Raw genomic sequence first — 10,525 nt, forward strand, 5'->3', positions numbered from 1 at the left:
GCACCCATGTGTGTGCATGTCCTTACATATCAGCCTCATTGCACTTAGCGAATGCAGTTTATGGGACAAGGTGTTGAGGCTGGGTGGGGGGGAATGAATGGAAGGAGTGTGAACCCCTGCTAATGCAGCAAATCCCCAGGTCCACCATCAGGGAGATGGAGGTATAGGCTGTGTGTAGTTTCTGCAGCCCTAGTGTCGGCACATTACTGCAATGGGTGTCTCTAAATGTCGTCATCCTCTGCAGATGTGCAAAAATGCCATTTCCTTTCATGTGCATGTGCACTGACAACATTTAATAAAGTTTCTTCATTAGCCTTGAACATATTATGTTAATGACATGCGTTTGTTTGCATAATCGTACACATTGCTGTTGATATTAAAACAAAAAAAAATCCCTGCAGCAGATGATTTTGATTTTAAATTAAAGTGTAACAGACAGTACTGCTATGTTGTAACAAGATTCAAATTAAACTGTCCACTTCTATCAAATGTACCATCTTTACTCGTGGCACAGCCAGAGCCACGGAGTCGACAGTCGCGTCATCTAAATTCGTTTCAGTCATTCCATGTTTTTTCTCCATAATAGTGGATTATAGAACCTCTCTATAGTTGGTGAACCATTTAGTGCTGCAGAAAAATGGGCTGTCTATAATGCAAGTTTTAAGAGTAAGACATTAACAGAATAAAACTGAAGGTTGTCAGCACATGCAAATCCAATTGAATCATATTGGTTTGAACTCATCTCTCTCTATTCAAAATTTCCAGCTACAACATAACTCAGTTAACCCTATTAAAAATATTGTCATAGTGGGTGTTTTAATTTTGTGCCCTGTTTAAGTAAAATTAAAAAAGCCCACTTTATGCATATTTGCAGGATTTAAGTTTATTTTGAGAGTCTTCAAGAATACGTGTAAGTGGTCTAAATGTGTGATTCTGTTACAAAATTAGACTTTGGACCTTTTCTTTGTTCCATGTTGATATCAGCAAGTAACATGAGGAGAATTTTGAATTACAAACACATAATTCAGCGTAACATAATTACTATTTTGAACTAGAGATCTTATTTGTGGCATCACTTGTAGAGTTTAATCTGATTATAAATATTTTTACTGTTCACCTTTTGGACTTAATAAGCTCACATGTTTATCTTGTGCCCCACCTATAGATAAAAAGATCTATTATTTGCTTGACACCAGTTTTACCAGGGGAGCCTCTTTGGCTTTAAGAGCCTCTTACATGGAATCAGATGGTCGGGGTGGAGTGTCATTGATGGTAATCAGAGCTCTCCTTTAGTTTCCGGTGCCTTGAAAATGAAGTGTGAGATTTGATGACTGCTTTAATCACCTGACTCTTAGACTCAAAAGCGTTTGGTTTTAGTGTCTCATCAAATAAGATAGAATATTCTCTCTTGAGTATTTTTCCTTCAATTTGACTGTGTCATTGTCTTTTTAATAAATGTTTGTTTAATGAAATAAATCACCCTGATTGTGTGGTAATTGCACAATATTGCCATAAAGATGCACACATTTTATCTGCAGATGTATCTGTGTGAATGCAGACACACCAAACAGCAAGGAGACGATGCCACAATCAGTTGGAGACAAACAGAGTTTTATGAGGACCAGGGGGCTAAAAGTGTCTGACAGGAAAATCAAAGACTCCAGTTCTTCCGAGTTCACTTTGCTTGTCTTGTCGTATTCAGGATTCCTCTGGGAGAAGCTTGCCGCTGAGTGTCGGAGGAGGAAGTCACTCTTTCAACACCTGAGTGGGCGGTAAGTACGAGTGTGTGCCAGTGTATGTGATATTGTGTGTGAGTCTTTTGTAGTGGCGCTACAGTGTGATTTTTGACAGTAATGATGTGGGACCTTCACAAATTGACAGACGGGGACTGAGAGATTGAGAACAAAAATGAGAAACAAGGCTAGAAGAAAATGAGACCAATAGAGTCGAAAAGAAAAATGTAGTCACACAGAGAAGCAACATGTGACAAACTTAGATTGTGCATCAGGAATAGGTTTTTTGCTGCTCAGTCATTCTTTGTTTTTTGTTTTTTTGTTTTTTGTTGGTGTTGTTTGTTTGGTTTTTAAGACTTGTTTTTTTCAGTTTTTTGTTTGGGTGATTTCCTTTTGTTAGTCCAAGACTAATGTTGTTTAACAGACTGTCATTCAGGGAATTATATTAGTTACCTATAACCTGTCCTTGCAGACAGTAATCCATACAAATATAAATGGGTTACAAAGCAATTCTACTGGTTTTGAATTGTTACCAATAATTTGTGAAACCTGTCAGAAAACATTCTATTTAATTTCCTTTGTCAGAAAAGTCTGAATAAGTTCGACATTCCCTCTTCTGTTAACATCAAGGTGGTGAAGTGTGATGGGCGATTTTGCACAATGGCACCATTGACTTGACTGAGATAAATAGAGGAGCTAGGGAAGGCGATAGAGTGACTTCACCATAACAATGGCTGCTATCCATCAGCAACGCGGCCCAATTGCATGTTTGTATGAAAAAATCCATCACAGACAACAAAGGGAGAGTTGTGAGCAGCTCTCCTCCATGAACATATCCCCTGGGATCTAAATACTTCACCTCCAGCTCTAAGAAAGACACATGTCTGAGTCAGAGATGATTGGATTCCTCCAATTTGCTGTCGCCTCATTTTAAACATGTTACAAGATGGTGTCAGTTGTAGCAACCATAAAGGTTATGGTTTAATTTTTTTTGCAACATTCTCAGGCATTTATTTGCGCAAATATGACCATATTTTTCAGTCACCATAAAAATTGTCCACCTTCTACCTTTGGAAATGAAGCTAAATTGTTCCTTCAGTAGTAATAAAAGTGTTTTTCAGTTGAATTTGAAATTACTTCATGAAAAATTCAATATTAGCTTTTTATTACTTTATTAAGTGGATAGAGATTAGTTTTATATGACTAATGCTGCCAGTGTTTCAAGTGGATGCCAGCTTGTTTTCACTGGAGAAAAGCCTTAGAGCTCAGAAGTCGTGTGTGTGTATACTGGACTCTTGGGTTTGTTTTTCGGAGCTTTCTGTCTGTGTGGTGGAAGAGCTTTGGAGAGCGTCTAATGAGTTCTGATCATGTTAGGCACGGCATTGTAAAAGAAGGATGTATTCATTGCAGTATTATCACACATAAACCTAACTGGATACAGAATTCTGCAGGCATGTTGTATGTTTAAGCTTTCTCAAACCAACTCTGAAATGCATCTATAATTCTTATGCTTTGCAGACAAAGCCTGGAAAAACTTTTCTCCATCCTTGCGTCCTTATAAATGTTTTTGCTACTTAAGTGTTTAAAAGGGGAATTTTGAAGCGTTTATATCCCTACAAATCCCCCCTATCCCTTTTCCCTTGGTCCTGTCTGCTCATCTCTCCTACCAATCTGCTTCTTCAAACAGCATGTATCTCCAACGCTGTCGATTTCTATCTGTGCTCACTTTGCCTTGTCTCTTTTCTCACTCGTCTGTCTTGTTCTCTCCAGCCTCTTTTCCTTCTCCATGGCTTTATTCTCCTTTCATTATCAGTATGCTTCTCTTATCTTATCTTCTCTTCTCTTAAGTATTCTTAGCTGATGGAGTAATTTTAAACACAGTGTACAAGTATGAAGAAAGAGTTAAACATCTTTGGGGAGTTCTCCAAGCTGTGGCCAAAGCTCCTGATTTGATCTATTCCACTAAATACTGGTGCCCAAAGTAATTAAAATGCTGCTGAAACAAGTGAAAGTCCTTGAACCCCCGCCCCTCTCAATGCTCCTCTCTCCCTGTTGCCATGGTGCTCCAGGCTTCCAGTACAACGTGTGGTAAGCCACCCGCTGCTGCGTTCCATCACACAGCAAGACACGCTGCTTTTGTCCTCCCTCAGTTTCACTCTTAAATCCTCCATCTAATGCTTTTGGGAAAGTGTGGCACATTTCAATATCTAGCTTATGTTTGAATATCAAATTCATGCTAAGAACCTCATTCTAAGACAGAATACATATATGCACGTACAATATCAGTCATTCATTCTTAAATAAATGGTTTGTTAAGTGCAAACTTTTTTTTTATTACTGGATTTGTACCAAGCAAGGTTTATTTTTTGTTTGTTTTTCGTGCAGTTGTGGTTGTAACTTTCTATTTCCATAAAAACAGGCATGGAAACACTAGGGGTGGGAATCTTCAAGCACCTCGTGAATCCATTTGATTACAATTCAGAAAGATGTGACGCAATTATAAAGCGATTATGGATGCATGGAGATGCATCCATAATCAAACAAAATCTTGAGCTTCAAATCTTTCAGTCCTAAATAAGACAAAACATTTTGCTCTACACTTATCATTATAAAACTGTTTTCATTCAACAAGATTATAAGAACTAAATAACCAAAACGGATCAAGATGCTAAATACAGTGACATAAGATTTTGTGGCAATGAATGTCCATCAATTATTACCTGTTAGAGTTATCTTACCCTCTCTTTTCAGTGTTTTTGCAACTTTGTTTTTGGTCTCATTGTAGAGTGTGGAAATGGCTGTGATGATTATGTTTTATTGTGGCTTCAAAGGGTGCAACATAAGGTAGTATCTCCCCGGGCTGTGGTTGTTTGAGAATAGTAAGTAAGTAAAACTTGCAAGAAAACAGGCAAAAATCTTTAGTTTGCAGTCTCACTAATTTTTAAGTTTTTTCAACCAAGTGACCACTGAGTCCTGTGGCTGTTTTGCATGACCAGTCTTTGAAAATAATAGCCTATTTTAGTATTCAAGATTTGGAAAACTGTATTCTAAGTTGTACAAATTATGTTGTTGCCCACATCATACCATGATACAAACATTAAGATACATTCTTGATACTACCTCGCAAAAACTGCTCAGCAGTTAGTTGCCAACAGTCGTAGTGGCAGCAACACCGGTTTTTCTCCTTCTTTGAATGGAAATGTGTACTCAGATTGCATATAGTATTGGTCTAGTGAACATCATTTCTTCTTTTAACTTCATAAAAGCTAAAGTATTTCTGAACACTGGCTTTCAGTTCAGAACGTGCTGCTTGTATGTTGTAGTATTTGTTGTGTGTACTCCATAAACAGGCTGGGTTCCTCACTTCAGAGTTCTGCCTTTTGCAAGATGTTAATATAAAATAGTAATCAAATTTTGACATTTACAAATCAACTTGAAACATTCATGTCTGCATTGCATCACATCAAAAATAGTTTATAACCCCCAACAGAATAGAAGTAGCCTTAGTATATTCTTGTTTCTTTTCTCTGCTTTTTTCCAGCAACACAAAGGAAAAAAGGACTGTGGTCCCTGTGGCATAACTGCAATACAAACTAAAAGGTTCATTCTTTAAGATTTAGGTAAATATTGGCAGTTTATCACTCTTGTTTCACATCCCACTCTTTACTTCTGCTCTGTGTTCATCCAATAAGCACATCTATACCTACATGAACTGATGACTTTGCAAAGGTAGCGCCACTAATGAGCTGACATCAGCAATCCATCAGCATACAGCCACATAAGGGATCTACTTCTAATACCCACAAGATAAAACACATAGCCATTTACCTCATGACTTACTTTGACCTTAGCAGATCAGTCTTAAAACACCTACAAAGCACATGACTCATTCTGCCCTCCAAAGCAGCATATGATTAACATCAATTCTGCAGGTGTCGACTGTGAATGTCGGTGATGAGCAAAGTCAGTAACTCTCTCAGCTCTGGATATGCTTTCCACTGTCTTTAGTTAGATTAGGGGACTATAGCCAAGCCTGTTTTTTGTGGTACTTTATGAGAGGATTTTGGCCCTATGATTATGGACTGGGTACAGTTCTACATCCTGCCAAGGGTCTGCCTATTTTGCACAAAGCCTGGAATCTTCACACAAAGCTTCACTTTTCAGTGTTTAATTGAAAGCAGTGAGCGTATTCTCCTGTGAATCCCTTCAGTAGTCTGTGGGGGGGTCCATTAGTTCAGAACAGGCTGTTTTTTATTGCAGACTGAATCTGCAGACAAATAAATGAAACTATATTCATCTGTTGTTTTTTTTTAAATTTGTTTCTGTCTCTCTTTTTTTCCTAATTTATTCATTCAACTTTCAATGACACATGAAATAGTGATAAACAAAAACATGTTTTATAATTTAGCTCCTTGAAAGTTGTCGTTCTTTGCCTTCATGACGCCATCACGAGGCAATCACCTGCAGCGATTTTCTAGCAGTCTTGAAGAAGTTCCACAATTCGTGGGTCACTGAAAAATGAATGGTAGTCCAACTAAACTCAAGCAAGATGAGATGACATGTCACTACAGAACACTGTGGTTGTGATATATTATGTCTCAAAGTACAGAATTTTCCTAATCTAGTGTAGTCTAGAGCAATTGTTTTTGAGATGTGTGCTCAATGAATGCCATAAACCTTTAATGGAAGTAGTAATCTGAAGAGATTAATGTTCACACTCCTAACTCTGAACTTGATTATCACCACCAGTTTGACCATATTTAAGTTTCTTCAGAGGATGCTTACGTGGATACCTTTGAGTATTTCAGAAAATCCTCAGGTTTTAAGAGGGTGCTTTTAAACAGAGCTCAGGACTTTGAATGCTCTTGTAAAGAAACTGTAGGTCCGAATGGGTTAGATTGGAAACTCCAATGCCATAAATTCTTTAACTACCTCAGTGACCTCCACCCTTTTCAAGGGCCAAACTTACTTCCTTTTTATTGTGTCATCACTTGCTAAGCACTAGTGCCAATTTTGCAGTAGTCAGTGAGAGTTTTATATGTTTTCCAACTTAATATGGTATTTGAATTATGACATCAATAAATTATTAGAGGAATTTGTTGAAATTAATATAATTACTTTTAACAAATGAGAACATTACTTAGAAGAAAGGGTGCTTTTGTAAGAGATTTACACTCCATGTGGGCATCTTTTATAGTTTTGCCTTTTTAACTTCTGTTCTCGTATTAAACTAAGCAATTATCTTCACACTAACTCCATCGGTCAAGCAGCTGCACCCACTCTGCTGCTGATAGAGCTGCAGTAAAATGTGTTCATTTCGAGAAATAAGATGCTATACCCATCACCTTTGGGCAACAATGTAAATGAGAGCTCATTTAATCACATTGTTTTTAGCTATGAGGTGTGTGTGGCTGGTTTGATGTCAGCCAATTTGCTGATGGGTCAAAGGTTGATGCTGTACAAAGACCTAGCTGTCTCATTTTGGTCAGTGTGGCCCTGTGGTCTCATGTTTTATTCATCACGCCCATGGTTTGCCTCTTACTTTCCTCTGTTCAAACTGGAGTCATTCCAGCCAGTTCTTTGTATGCCTTGTTTCAATCCAGGAACTTATTTATTTGAAAATTTTATGTTCTTGATAGGTAAATTAAATGATTAAACTTTACAATATTTGTCCAAAAATAAATCATTTTCATGCCTGAAATAAAGTCAATTCAGTATGTTTTCATAATTTTATTCAAATCACCATACACAAACTTCTGCATTTAAAATATCAGCCTAAATTGCTGTTTAAATCCCTGAAAAAGAAGGCACTTTATAGCAGAAAGGTGTTTCCTCCCTGACAAAAATGTTTTGTGATGCTTTCTTGTGTGTGCTTCCTACAATCTATGGCACAAATCAAATATCTGCCTTTCTGCATGCTTACTCACTCACTCAGCCTCTCATCTCCATATTCTGCTACTCTGTTAAACATGTAAAGAGGGTTTTATATTGTCGACATGCTTGTTTGGTACAGAGCACACAGTGCTTTCTTAAGCAAAGTCAGTGTTGTGTACAATTTTATTTCCTGACAGTCACAGAGAGGACCCTAGGCACTTACAGTTTGATTCCAGTTGGATTGCAAAACTCTCTTAAAGGAGTTTTGGCTTTATTTATTTTGGAGCTCAGGTCATGACATGAGTAGTTTTTTTTCTCTTCATTTTGCTTCAAGTCTTGGTTTTCCATCCTTTCTTTTGTTGGTTGTTTTCTGCACAGCAACTGTGCTGTGCTGTGCTGTTTGATTGCTGAATAGAACATTTTTGTGTAGATTCAAACATAGTGGTTATCGTTAAGAAGGAAAACTACAAAAGGCACCTCTCATCTGTGTTTCCACTCTACAAGCTTGTATTCATTTCTGCTCGTGCACAACCAGCATCTGATTTCAGATTTACCACATTAGCCACATTAGCTTTTTTTTTTTAATTATTTTTCTGTACACTGCTGTTTGTCCTTTTTTTCAGCCTGTTTTTTGTGTTAAGTGCAACCGCCATTGTTTCGGGTCTACGCCTTCAATGACATGTACATCGATTTAATTATAATAAACAGGTAGGGGAGCTTGCCAGTGACTAATCTTAGTCAGCTTGATTAATGATGTTTGTGCAGCCAGAGTCTGAAATTAGCCAAAGATATAGAAGAGTGGTTATCGGTGCATGTGGGCATGTATACGTGTTTTGTTTACTATAAGTGTTGCGTTTCAAAAAATTGTTGCCCTCTAGTTAAGCGAATAGGGTCAGCTCCCCTCCCCAAGCACCTTACAATTTGTGTGCATCACTGATCTCTGAAAACAATCCATGAATTCTCATTAGTCACTATGATAATTATGTACATTCATTACCAAAAAAAGGAAAAAAGACTACTGTAGTTGCCCCAGAGCTGCCTAAATGTCCCCTCAGTGCAACAAAGATATTGATTTGAATTTGTATTTCCTGTCACATAGAAGGCACACCTTTGATATTGTTCTAGATGAGTAAATTTTTTCTCTTTATGATCGTTTCTTTATGTAGAGATGGTAAACAAGTTCAAAATAAATCCCAGTACCAGTTTAATCACATGATAATTTACTTCTGTCCACTGCAATACAGTTTGTTATTACTGTATTAATAAAAAAATTTGCCAAGAGTTTTGCAATTGAAAAAAAATATTCAAATCTTTACTTTGAATTTTCCATCCTGAGCATTCACTGAGGAGTGGACAACAGTAAAAATGAGAAATGCCCTGGAACATAAAAAAAACTTTACTTTTTGTACTCCATTGAATTTTTTCAAATTAAACTGAATGGCATTTGTTTGGGTATTTAGATTGAGGAAAGAATTGTTAAAGAAAATGACAGTCACCTGGGCTGGAGTTTTGTATAATGAATTTAAATATACTGTTTTTTAGCAATAATGGCCTCATTTTTAACACCTATTGACATGAAAGATGGGTGATCATGCAGTCTCCTGTGGGTGTGTGTCTCTTTGTCTGTTTGATAGTGAAATATCTCATAAACCACCTGACAAATTTAACGAAACTCTCAAAGTTGTCATTGGATGTCCAGTAGTACCTGAGTTACTTTTGGAGTCGATCTGATTCAAGGGCTCCACAGCTCATTGAACTTATCAAGCACACAAATAGCTATAAGTCTGGTAATTTTTCAGATATTGAACTAAAATTTGGCATGGTTGTAGTTGAGAACTATATCTAACACTACATTGAGAGCTAACAGATCATTATTTAGAACTTTGTCATTGACAGTTGAAGTGAACCCTGTGTGTCTGTTAACAAAATATCTCATGAACCACTGTAGATTTAATGAAATTCTCAAAAAGTAATCATTGAATATGGATAACCTTTGGAGTCAACTCGATTCGAGATGGCTACCACCAATCTTCACATACACAAAAATGGCTACAACTCAGTCAGTTATACAAATATTGAGATTAAATCTGGTGTAGTAGTAGCTGGGTGTCATTCTCAACCCATACTCTGTGCTAACAGATTGTGCAAGGTCTTTATTCAAAACTTTGGCATGCAAGGTGACAAGTGATATGCATTCCTTCAAGGATGGCTGGTTTCATCAAATTTGTCATTACGATAATAACTTTGACTTTTTTATAATAACTTTTAGAACTTTTTATTTGAATTACTACTGCTGCTACTTCTACTACTACTAGCTACTGATAGTATCAACAGCCTAAGCTCAATGCAATGTCTGAACAAATAATCAATATAACACCTAATCCGGGTTGTCATTTGCACCACAATAGCAGCAGGTTTTTTTTTTTTACATGCAAACATGGTAGAATTCTTGGTTGTGATTCATATGCACAATGCAGACACGTCTGGTTAAGAACCAGGATGCAATTGCATTTATAGCAGTAACATCAATGTGTGCATAATAAATATACTCCTCCATTTTTGAATGCCTGCTCATGTGCTTATGCTCAGCAGTCTGTATACATCTGTGCCATTTCTGAGCACTTTTAGTAACACATATTATCCTCCCAGGGCAGTTAATGGAGGAAGAAAGTCAAAGAGAGGACAACGCACCCTGTCTCTCTTGCTTGTCCTACTCACAGATAGGGAGATGCTGTATGCCAGGCTAATGTACAGGTGCTGGTCATAAAATTAGAATATCATGAAAAAGTAGATTGATTTCAGTAATTCCATTTAAAAAGTGAAACTTGTATATTATATTCATACATTACATACAAACTGATATATTTCAAATGTTTATTTCGTCTAATTTTGATGATTACAAATGACAACAAATGAAA

At 37.0% G+C, this 10,525-nt stretch overlaps 1 long non-coding RNA gene across 1 annotated transcript in view; it reads left to right on the forward strand.

The window, feature by feature from the left end:
* LOC112450467 overlaps positions 1-10,525 on the forward strand; it is a 226,955-nt gene that overhangs the window by 82,339 nt on the left and 134,091 nt on the right. Inside the window, exon 3 of the long non-coding RNA XR_003039105.2 lies at positions 1,703-1,772. This is a non-coding gene — a long non-coding RNA (uncharacterized LOC112450467). The remainder of the gene's footprint in view (positions 1-1,702; positions 1,773-10,525) is intronic.

This window comes from Kryptolebias marmoratus, linkage group LG18 (genome assembly GCF_001649575.2).
Source record: "Kryptolebias marmoratus isolate JLee-2015 linkage group LG18, ASM164957v2, whole genome shotgun sequence".
In the NCBI taxonomy this organism is placed as follows: Eukaryota; Metazoa; Chordata; class Actinopteri; order Cyprinodontiformes; family Rivulidae; genus Kryptolebias; species Kryptolebias marmoratus.